The sequence below is a fragment of the Simochromis diagramma genome, unplaced genomic scaffold, assembly GCF_900408965.1.
Source record: "Simochromis diagramma unplaced genomic scaffold, fSimDia1.1 OVJJ01000216.1, whole genome shotgun sequence".
In the NCBI taxonomy this organism is placed as follows: domain Eukaryota; kingdom Metazoa; phylum Chordata; class Actinopteri; order Cichliformes; family Cichlidae; genus Simochromis; species Simochromis diagramma.
Window position 1 is genome coordinate 15,124,098 of NW_024386883.1, and position 9,208 is coordinate 15,133,305.

A 9,208-nucleotide genomic window follows, 5' to 3' on the forward strand; every position below is an offset into this window, starting at 1 on the left:
TTTAACAAATAGAAAATGAACGTGTCTAAACGTCCCAGTAGACAGAAATCTTCAATTCCATACATTATTAGTGGCAAAGAAGAACTAGATCTGCTGTTCACATCACTCACTTCTCATTTCTGCCCATCTGTCTATCTCATACATGTTGTTCTCTCTTATTAAATATTGCAAACATTATTACTGATCATCTCATCAAAGCACACGTTCCCTCCACCACCAAGGGCACCACCGCCACCTGCTCAAGTTTGAGAACAGGAATCGGTGTCTTAGTGAAAAGAAGTTACATTTTTAAAAACCGTAATCATTTTTTTAAAATGTTTTATTCTACCAAAGATTGAAGGCCATTTTGAGGCACTGCTAACCTGCAGAGAGAAAAACACGACTACTTAAACACAAATGACAAAAAAGCTGCCAAAGAGAGTTGGTGGTCATACCAAATATTGACTTTAAAGGTTGTTAGATTGTATGAACCCGATGTTTGCCTTTCATACCATATTTCCATTTATGTTTTCACTTTTCAATAAAACTGCACCAATTTCCTGTTTTCATAACATACTCTAAAGAAAATAATGGTGTCTTTTGCACAGTGTTGTATATGATTATTACCTGCGGGAATGTAACTATAGTTTAAATGGACTTCAGAGTTTACAATAACTGACCCACAACTGTGACACCGCCTGTTATGAGGTTAAATTATGGATTAATTTCCACAAATAAGCCTTCATCTGACCTGCTGTATGTTAGCTCTGCCATCATTCAAGTACTCTGTAGTTACAAAACACAAAACTAGCCACAGTAACAACAGGGGTGACACAGTCTTGAGCATTAAGGGTTTTTCATTGCTCTACTGTCACACACTATACCATAAAAACTTCATGTCATCCTTACTCGTTCCTGAGCACAGTGAAGGGAGACAGAGAGACAAATATAGTCACGGTGCCAAGTGGTCCTCTGCTCCTTATCCAGCCAAACGTCTTGTGTTCAACAGAGCAGCTCCACCGTTTCGCTCTGGTCCTTGCTGCGTGTTTGTTCATATATATTGCAGTTTGAGTTCACAGATCGCCAGGCTGTGTTACATATGAAATATTAAGCATTCAGCTATCAGGCGAGATGTGTTTGACACAGGCACAAATACTCTGAGCCTTCAAACTCAATTTGAATCAACATATACTCAGTTTAATCGTGTGCACACTGCAGCAAGCATGAATCTCTATGCCTGTGCTGAATGCATTAGCAGGCAGATGGAGAGTTATAAATGTACAATTTCTAACTGTAATTTATATCATGTTCACAGCATCCACATACCAAGCACCACATTGGAAAGCTGAACATCGTCGCCCCTCAGCTCTATTTATAATGATCAGCTGGCTCTTCGGTAAAAGCTTTGCAGATATTTTGGCCTCAGCGGATGAAAGCCGGCACCACTCACAAAATGTTGATTAATTTTTGGATGAGCCACATTGGCACTGTGCTGTTGCATTCAGAAGCATTACACTGATTGGCTCGATACAGGCGTTATCATTACAGTTCTATTTTAAAACTGTGAAAGGCCGCAACAGCTGCACAGTATGTTGGTTCTGATGACACTTGTGGGAGGATGAGGACTCCAAAAATGATGAGTCAAGAAGTGGATAACTTGAAAGTGATAAGATGTTACAAAAAAAAAAGAGCTCAGGAAACTGCTTTTTGTTGTGGTTGTTTTTTTGGGGGGTGGACTTTGTTGTCTTTTGGGAACAAAAAAATTTCACCTTACCACTAATTTTTATTGTCCATCACTCATGCAGTCTCTATGTGGCTTGAAAGAAAAAGAGCTTCCCAGACCTCCCACTCCCTGGCCGCCTCCTCTAGCACTGCTGGAGGGACACCGAGTTGATCCCAAGCCAGAGATTGGTCATCTACCAATCGAAAGCTTGGTGGTTCGATTGCTGGCTGCTCCAGTCTGCATGCCAAATATCCTTGGGCAAGATACTGAACACCAACTTGTTCTCTGGTGCATTCATTGGAATGTGAAGGTTAGATTTAGCATCTCTTCAGCATATCCTGGGCCTGCCCTGGGATCTCCTTCTGGTTGGACATGCCTAACCAAGGATGCATGCAGGAGGCCATCTAGTTTTAGATGTAGAGCAGCAGCTGCTCTACTCTGTGCTTCTGCTAATTGACTGAGCTCTTTGGCTTATCACTAAGGCTGAGCTCAGGCACCCTTTGATCAAATTCTTTTGGTCACTACCCAGAGCTTAGGACTATATGTGAGGCTATGACCACGGAAAGACCAATAAATTAACATCTCCATCTCAGCTTAGTCTCGATCACAGCAGATGGTTAAAGCACTACCAAAATCCTGTTTATAATGATAGTGAAGATTTAAATGAGGGGGATCAGCTTCAGTATTCATCAGCACTGAATTTGTATTTTGGAGTTAACGATATTTGTAGAAAAAAACAACATAGATCTATAATCTATACCTTAAGTATTAATGGACATTTCAAGTGATTACGTGTAAAACTTTCAAAATAAACTTCTATCAAAGTAATTTGACTTTGAGGTTGGATTATTACTTTACAGTATTCCCTCAGAAACTGAAGTAAATTTGATTATAATACCACAACAAAGTCACATGCCAAGGTTTTTTATTTTGCAGAATGATGCCAAATTAAAAACTGGCTTTGAGACTGCAGTGCACTCTGGAGAATTTATTTGACTTTTCTGTTTTAATAAATGCTTCAGCTGTGTGTTAAAGATGATGATTTTATAATTGTATAATTGTCATTGTGAGTGAACATTATCAACGTATATCAAATGTCCTCCAAACAACTGTTTGTGTGAAGTGCTGCAAGGCTTTAAGTGCAGGACAGGTGACTTTTTTTACTTTATGACTGCAAGCATGTGGTTGTGATACAACTAAAGCCTCAATTACACAACCAAGGTGAGAGAACGAGACGGGCTCATCCATCACAGGAGAGAGGCGAGGCACTCGGAATTGGCAGCTGTCTCCTCTGGTGTGCCGAAGACTCAAGAGGCTCAGTGAAATTACAATGCAAAGCTGGCCTTGCTGCCAAGCGTTCAATGACACCCTCATCTGCTGAGGGCATTTATGCAGAGGTCTTTTTTTACTTTACTTCTCACAAGCATACCAAGTTATCAGCAAACCTCATCTTTTTCTAAAGGGATTATGTTTGGGTGTTTTTTCTTTGGTCACCTGAAGATCAACTACTATGAACTATGACCAGTAGGGCTGGGCTATATCATACCGTTCACGGTAATACCGGTGTAATTTTGGGCAACGATAGGAAAATGAAATATCGCGATAGAATATGGATAAAACGCGCATGCGCAGTGCCTATGTTTACATACGCACATGCCGGAAAAAGCATGGCGGCGACGCAGAATGAGAAGAGCGAAAGTGGATCGTTAACTGAAACGGATGAACCAGAATTGGTTTTGTAAAAATGCTGCAACTTCAGTGGTGTGGAACTGGTTTGGCTTTCGTCCGTTAGATACACAACAAAGCACTATTTTTGGTAGAGCATGCTAGCGGGCCGTCGTTATTACCGTGTTGTTTGGAAAATACGGCACACTTAAAATCAATCCTTTGATTTTTCTGAAAATCGACAGTGACTCTTATAATCCCGTGTGCCTTATGTATGAATTCTGGTTGTGTTTACTGACCTTGAAACGATTTTATGCCGTACACGGCGCTCGAAAATCTGTCAAATGTTTTAGTATGACTTTGCTAAGCTACAAACCCGCACCGCTTCATGGATTGTTGGAGCATTACGGCTATCGTAGGCAGGAGCCTCGCGGAGTGATACGTACTGTGCTTCAACATAATATTACCGTATTGTGTGTGTATAACCTCTTTTTAAGTTTTGTGGATATTATACATGGTTAGGCTGAAGATATGTCAGCCAATTTCCACTGGAAATGCCTTTGGGTTAAACTGTCAGCAAGGAATTTGCACTGTTACGTTTTTATATAACTTTAATGCACATAAAAAAAACAGCTGCTCGTTTAAGTGAAAATACATTGATGGGGTTTTTTGCACTAATAAAGTTGTGGAGTTGTAAAGCATTTTGTCTAGTGTCAATTATGTCATCAGTTATATCGTTATCGCAAATTTTTAAATGTATATCGTGATAAATATTTTTGGTCATATCGCCCTGCTCTAATGACCAGTTACAGTTATACCATGACTTTAATGATTTTGGTCCCAATTCAAACTACATTTGTTGATTTTTGGCCACTCAGAGGAGAGAAATCTGCACTGAAGTTGGTTTATCCTGCATTCAACACAAAGAAAAATGAACCAGAATACAAATCAAATCAAGTCGACTTGGTTTTAAAGGGCAGCATGCAAATAAGGCCAGTGGAAGTGTGTCTAAAACTGCTTGCAGCAAAAAACAAAAAGTGATTTAGCTGTTTAGTTCCAGCTAAGAAGTTGGTTTAGGTATCCATGAACACACAATAAGTTGAACTTCCAGTGAGAATTTATTTCTAATAATCTTCATGAGGTCTGAAGATGATGTGTCATCATCTCAAAGAGCTCTGAGTTACACCACTACCTCTCCCAAACAGCTCTTTTGGTGATTGTGCTAATTAGTGTTCACATTATTGCTACATCAGAACATTACATTCTTTCTGACTGTAGGAGTTCAGATTGCGAAAGGTGCCTTCCCTAGTTGTTTTAAGGCTACAGAGAAAATAAAATTGTCTAAATTTTGTCTTAAAGCTCTTTTAAAGGAAAAGAATGGAATTTGAATGAAAACAAATAGAATTAGAATCAAAAGAATGGAATTTGAATGAAAAGAACGCAATTTGAATGAAAACAAAAGAATTAGAATCAAAAGAATGGAATTTGAATGAAAAGAACGCAATTTCAATGAAAACAAAATCATTAGAATGAAAGCACAGGAATTTGAATGAAAACAACGGAATTAAAATGAAAAGAAAAGAATTAGAATGAGAAGAACAGCATTTGAATGAAAATAACAGAATTTGAATAAAAAGAGTAGAATTAGAATGAGAAGAACAGCATTTGAATAAAAACAACAGAATTTGAATGAAAACAACAGAATTAGAATGAAAATAAGAGAATTTGAATGACAACAACGGAATGTGAATGAAAAGAACAGATTTTGAATGAAAAGAACAGAATTTGAATGAAAACAAAAGAATTAGAATCAAAAGAATGGAATTTGAATGAAAAGAACGCAATTTGAATGAAAACAAAAGCATTAGAATGAAAGCACGGGAATTAGAATGAAAACAACGGAATTAAAATGAAAAGAAAAGAATTAGAATGAGAAGAACAGCATTTGAATGAAAACAACGGAATTTGAAAGAAAACAACGGAATTTGAAAGAAAACAACGGAATTTGAAAGAAAACAACGGAATTTGAAAGAAAAGAACAGAATTAGAATGAGAAGAATCGAATTTGAATGAAAACAACAGAATGTGAATGAAAAGAACAGATTTTGAATGAAAACAAAAGAATTAGAATGAAAAGAATGGAATTTGAATGAAAACAAAAAGAATAGAATGAAAGCACCGGAATTTGAATGAAAACAACGGAATGTGAATGAAAAGAACAGAATTAGAATGAGAAGAATCGAATTTGAATGAAAACAACGGAATGTGAATGAAAAGAACAGATTTTGAATGAAAGCAACGGAATTAGAATGAAAACAACAGAATGTGAATAAAAAGAGTAGAATTAGAATGAGAAGAACAGAAATTGAATAAAAACAACAGAATTTGAATGAAAACAACGGAATTAGAATGAAAAGAACAGATTTTGAATGAAAACAAAAGAATTAGAATGAAAAGAACAGATTTTGAATGAAAACAAAAGAATTAGAATGAAAACAAAAGAATTAGAATGAAAAGAACAGTATTTGAATGAAAGCAACGGAATTTAAAAGCTACATGAGTTGTTTTTTTTGGGTTTTTTTTGATTGCATGCATCCTTGGCCTTTATCTTTTCTAGTAACTGTGTATTGACCCTGTAAATGGAAATCCAGTGTGTGTTCTGGTGTCCTCTAGCTAAATCTGTCATAGCTCACTGTTCAAAGTCACACATACTAGTTGCCCAGCTGTTCAGGCATCAGCAGCCTTCTTCATGTGGAATTGGTATGCCTATTTAAAAGGAGGGATGATATATTTTCTGTACAGTTCATTAAAATGTCACATATAGGTTTCACAGCAACACAAAAGAACCAGAAAGTTGCACATATACAGTGATGAAGAATTCTGAGATCTATCTTAACTTACCTATGAGCTGTCACTTGATTTGCAGGTTATGTCAGATCATAACTCTGCAGCTGGTCTGCAATCCAGCCTTAACGTTAATCCAACCAGTAAAAATCATAGATACATCCAAAATTACATCTGTGCATGCTGGTGTTTTCAGGGGAGGATGCCAGCTAGTTGGCTTCATTTTAAATTTATTACTGGTAAATCAAGAAAAACAAACCTTTACCTGGCTCAGATCTTTCTGCTTTTTCTTTACATTGTTTCAAAGGTGAAGAGTTCCCAAGTTAGAACAATAGACTATGTGCACGTTAGCATATGCTACTTCCGGTGCGGAAACTCCTGTGGGGAGCTTTGTTTCCGGTGTCCTATTCGCGCCTGGTTTACGGTCCAAAACAAGTTAAGCAAATGAATGAATCAAGCGGCGATTTACATTTCTATAGATGTCTTGGGCATTTACCCAATATATCTGTAAATGATGTTCATCGACTTGTCGATATTTTTCCCCCGCGCCTCAGAGCAAAAGAGAAAAGGGATTCAAATGTTATATTTCTCAGCTGTCCCTCGTTTATCGCGGGTGTTATGTTCTAAAAACAACCAGCGATAGGTGAAATCAAGTAGCCAATTTTATTTTTTTGACGGTGCAAAACGTTCCGTGGACATCGTGGACATACAGTACTGCACTTCAGAGTCACACTGCTAGCGATCGATGCAGCGATTCTGTACTGTACAGGAGAGACGTCACGGAGGAGATCGTCTGCAGCGATCAGGACGCAGGACACAATGTGACGTAAAAAAAAAAAAAGCATGCAAACTTGCACTAAAAAATCCACGAAACAGCGAGGTGAAAGGTGAACCGCGTTATAGTGAGGGACCGCTGTAATTTTGAAGGTAAGTCACAACATACCCTTCGTAAATACTAATGTATAGAAACCCTTACCAGCAATCATTCATTTATTGTGTGGCTTTTTTCACGGTTTGTTAACATGCTGTGTAGATGTGTACTTGACTAGCTGATATCGACATAACGGGGGAAACATCTAGTTTGACTATTCTTCACCTGCAGTTTGAATGCTGAACATTTGCCCGTTTAAATCATAAGACCAGTCACTATACAGAGATGTGCTTCTGAATGTGGACGATGTGTCTTCTGCTTCAGTGATGCAGTTCTGCTTGTGTTGAGTGATGTAAACAACTGATCGATCTAAACTCTTTAAACGTCAAAATTGATCATTGGATTTTTTATGACACAACAGTGGTGAGTGTTCCCACCTTCTGCTCTTTGTAACTTAACACAATCTTTCCATTTTCGAGTTTTGGACATGATTTTGGAGTATATCTTCTCAGTAGCGATTGACCGCAAAGTAAAGCTACCGGAAATGCACAACCCCACATTCGGTCTCAAACCAGGAAGTTAGCATTGTCTCGTGCACATAGTCAATCCTTTCCCAGCTGAATGCTTCCTGATTGTGCTTGCTGTATGACTCTACAAATATTTTTACTCTGGTTGTTAAGGTTTGTAAAAAAGAAAAAATCTGATCACAAATGTTAGACGCAGGAAAAAATGTTTAACAGGTTCATTGCAATTAACACAGAAAACAGTCGATTGCACAAGAGTGGGGATTTTTTCTCTAAGAGTTCCAGAGAGCGGGCAGGTAGGTCTACATTTTTCTCCACAGGGTTTCCCCTCTACAGATGCAAGCATGAGAGAATAATTTGCACAAAAGGAGACAATGGTGAGTCCATAAACAATGAACCAAAACAAAAAGCACAAGCAGCACTGCAAGTAGACACTGCAACAACTGAGTGAAAACTCCAGGTGCAGGTGAGGTATTGCAGGATTGCTTGCAGGTGTGTAGTCACTGTCTCTAACACACATAACTTTTTATTCACTTTTATCCTCTTGAATTTATAAATGATATCATAACAAGATAACAAGACAAATAACCTAAATCAACCCAGTTAAAACTAGACTGAAGTTGGGTTGATGCAACCAAACTTAAGTCTTATGATTAATGTTAACAAACATCGACTGAACAGGTAAGACCAGACTTGGTAAAGACTAGTATGCGAGCTAGCCCCGGTGTTGTTAGGCAGTTAGTCTCTGTTATCACTACGAGCTCTGACATTTCATTTCTTGTTAAATGTAGATACCAGTCATTAAACGTGTGGGATAAACTTCACACAGACAAGTTCTTGAAATTCAGAGGTTGATTAAAAGTAAAAAAAGAAAACTTTCTTCCCTTAAACTTTGTTTTTACAACAAGGACATTTTAACGGATTAAAACGATTAATTAAAAAGTCTAATTTCTCCATTAGGATGTTCAACTACCATTCATTGAGTCTAATGGTTTGGTTCTAATTTAGATTGAAAAATAGAGCACAGACTTTAAGTTTACAGGTTTCTCCGTGACCAGAGAAAAATTAATATTAATGTGCCCTGGGACGTGAGAGCAGTTTCTAAATTAGGAACTGATCTTAGAAGTCGCTGTTGATCTGTTCAGGTCACATAATGTCCTCAGCCAGTTTCAGTCATTAGATCCGTCCTTAGAGTTTTGGCTGCAGGTTTCTTCAAAACCAGATTAATTTTTAAAAATCTTTTTCACTTTAAGAAGTGTGTTTAAAATTCATTTCTTTGACATGGATAAAGGAGAATGAAGAAGAAATGTACCTGCGTGGGTTCTTCGGCTTCCTCAAACAGTCCAAAAACCTGCAGTTCGGTGGGTTAGGTTGAATGGTGTTTCTAAATTGCCTATAGGTGTGAATATGAGCGCAAATTGTTGTCTGTCTCTGTGTTAGCCCTGCAACAGACTGGCAACCTGTCTGGGGTCTGTTCTGTGAATGTGGTGGTGCAAAAAAAAAAAAAACATGAAGTTCCAGACAGCCTGTAAACAAAACCTACAATTAGTCTCATTTAAAATAAATAAAATCAAACTGTGTGTGTGTGTGTGTGTGTGTGTG

General features: G+C 37.7%; 1 long non-coding RNA gene across 1 annotated transcript; it reads left to right on the plus strand.

The window, feature by feature from the left end:
• The first annotated feature begins 4,984 nt into the window (after window positions 1–4,984).
• On the plus strand, window positions 4,985–5,517 carry LOC120734113. Its single transcript, XR_005695971.1, has 2 exons — window positions 4,985–5,112; window positions 5,450–5,517. It is a non-coding gene; the product is annotated as an uncharacterized LOC120734113 (long non-coding RNA).
• The last annotated feature ends 3,691 nt before the right edge of the window (window positions 5,518–9,208 follow it).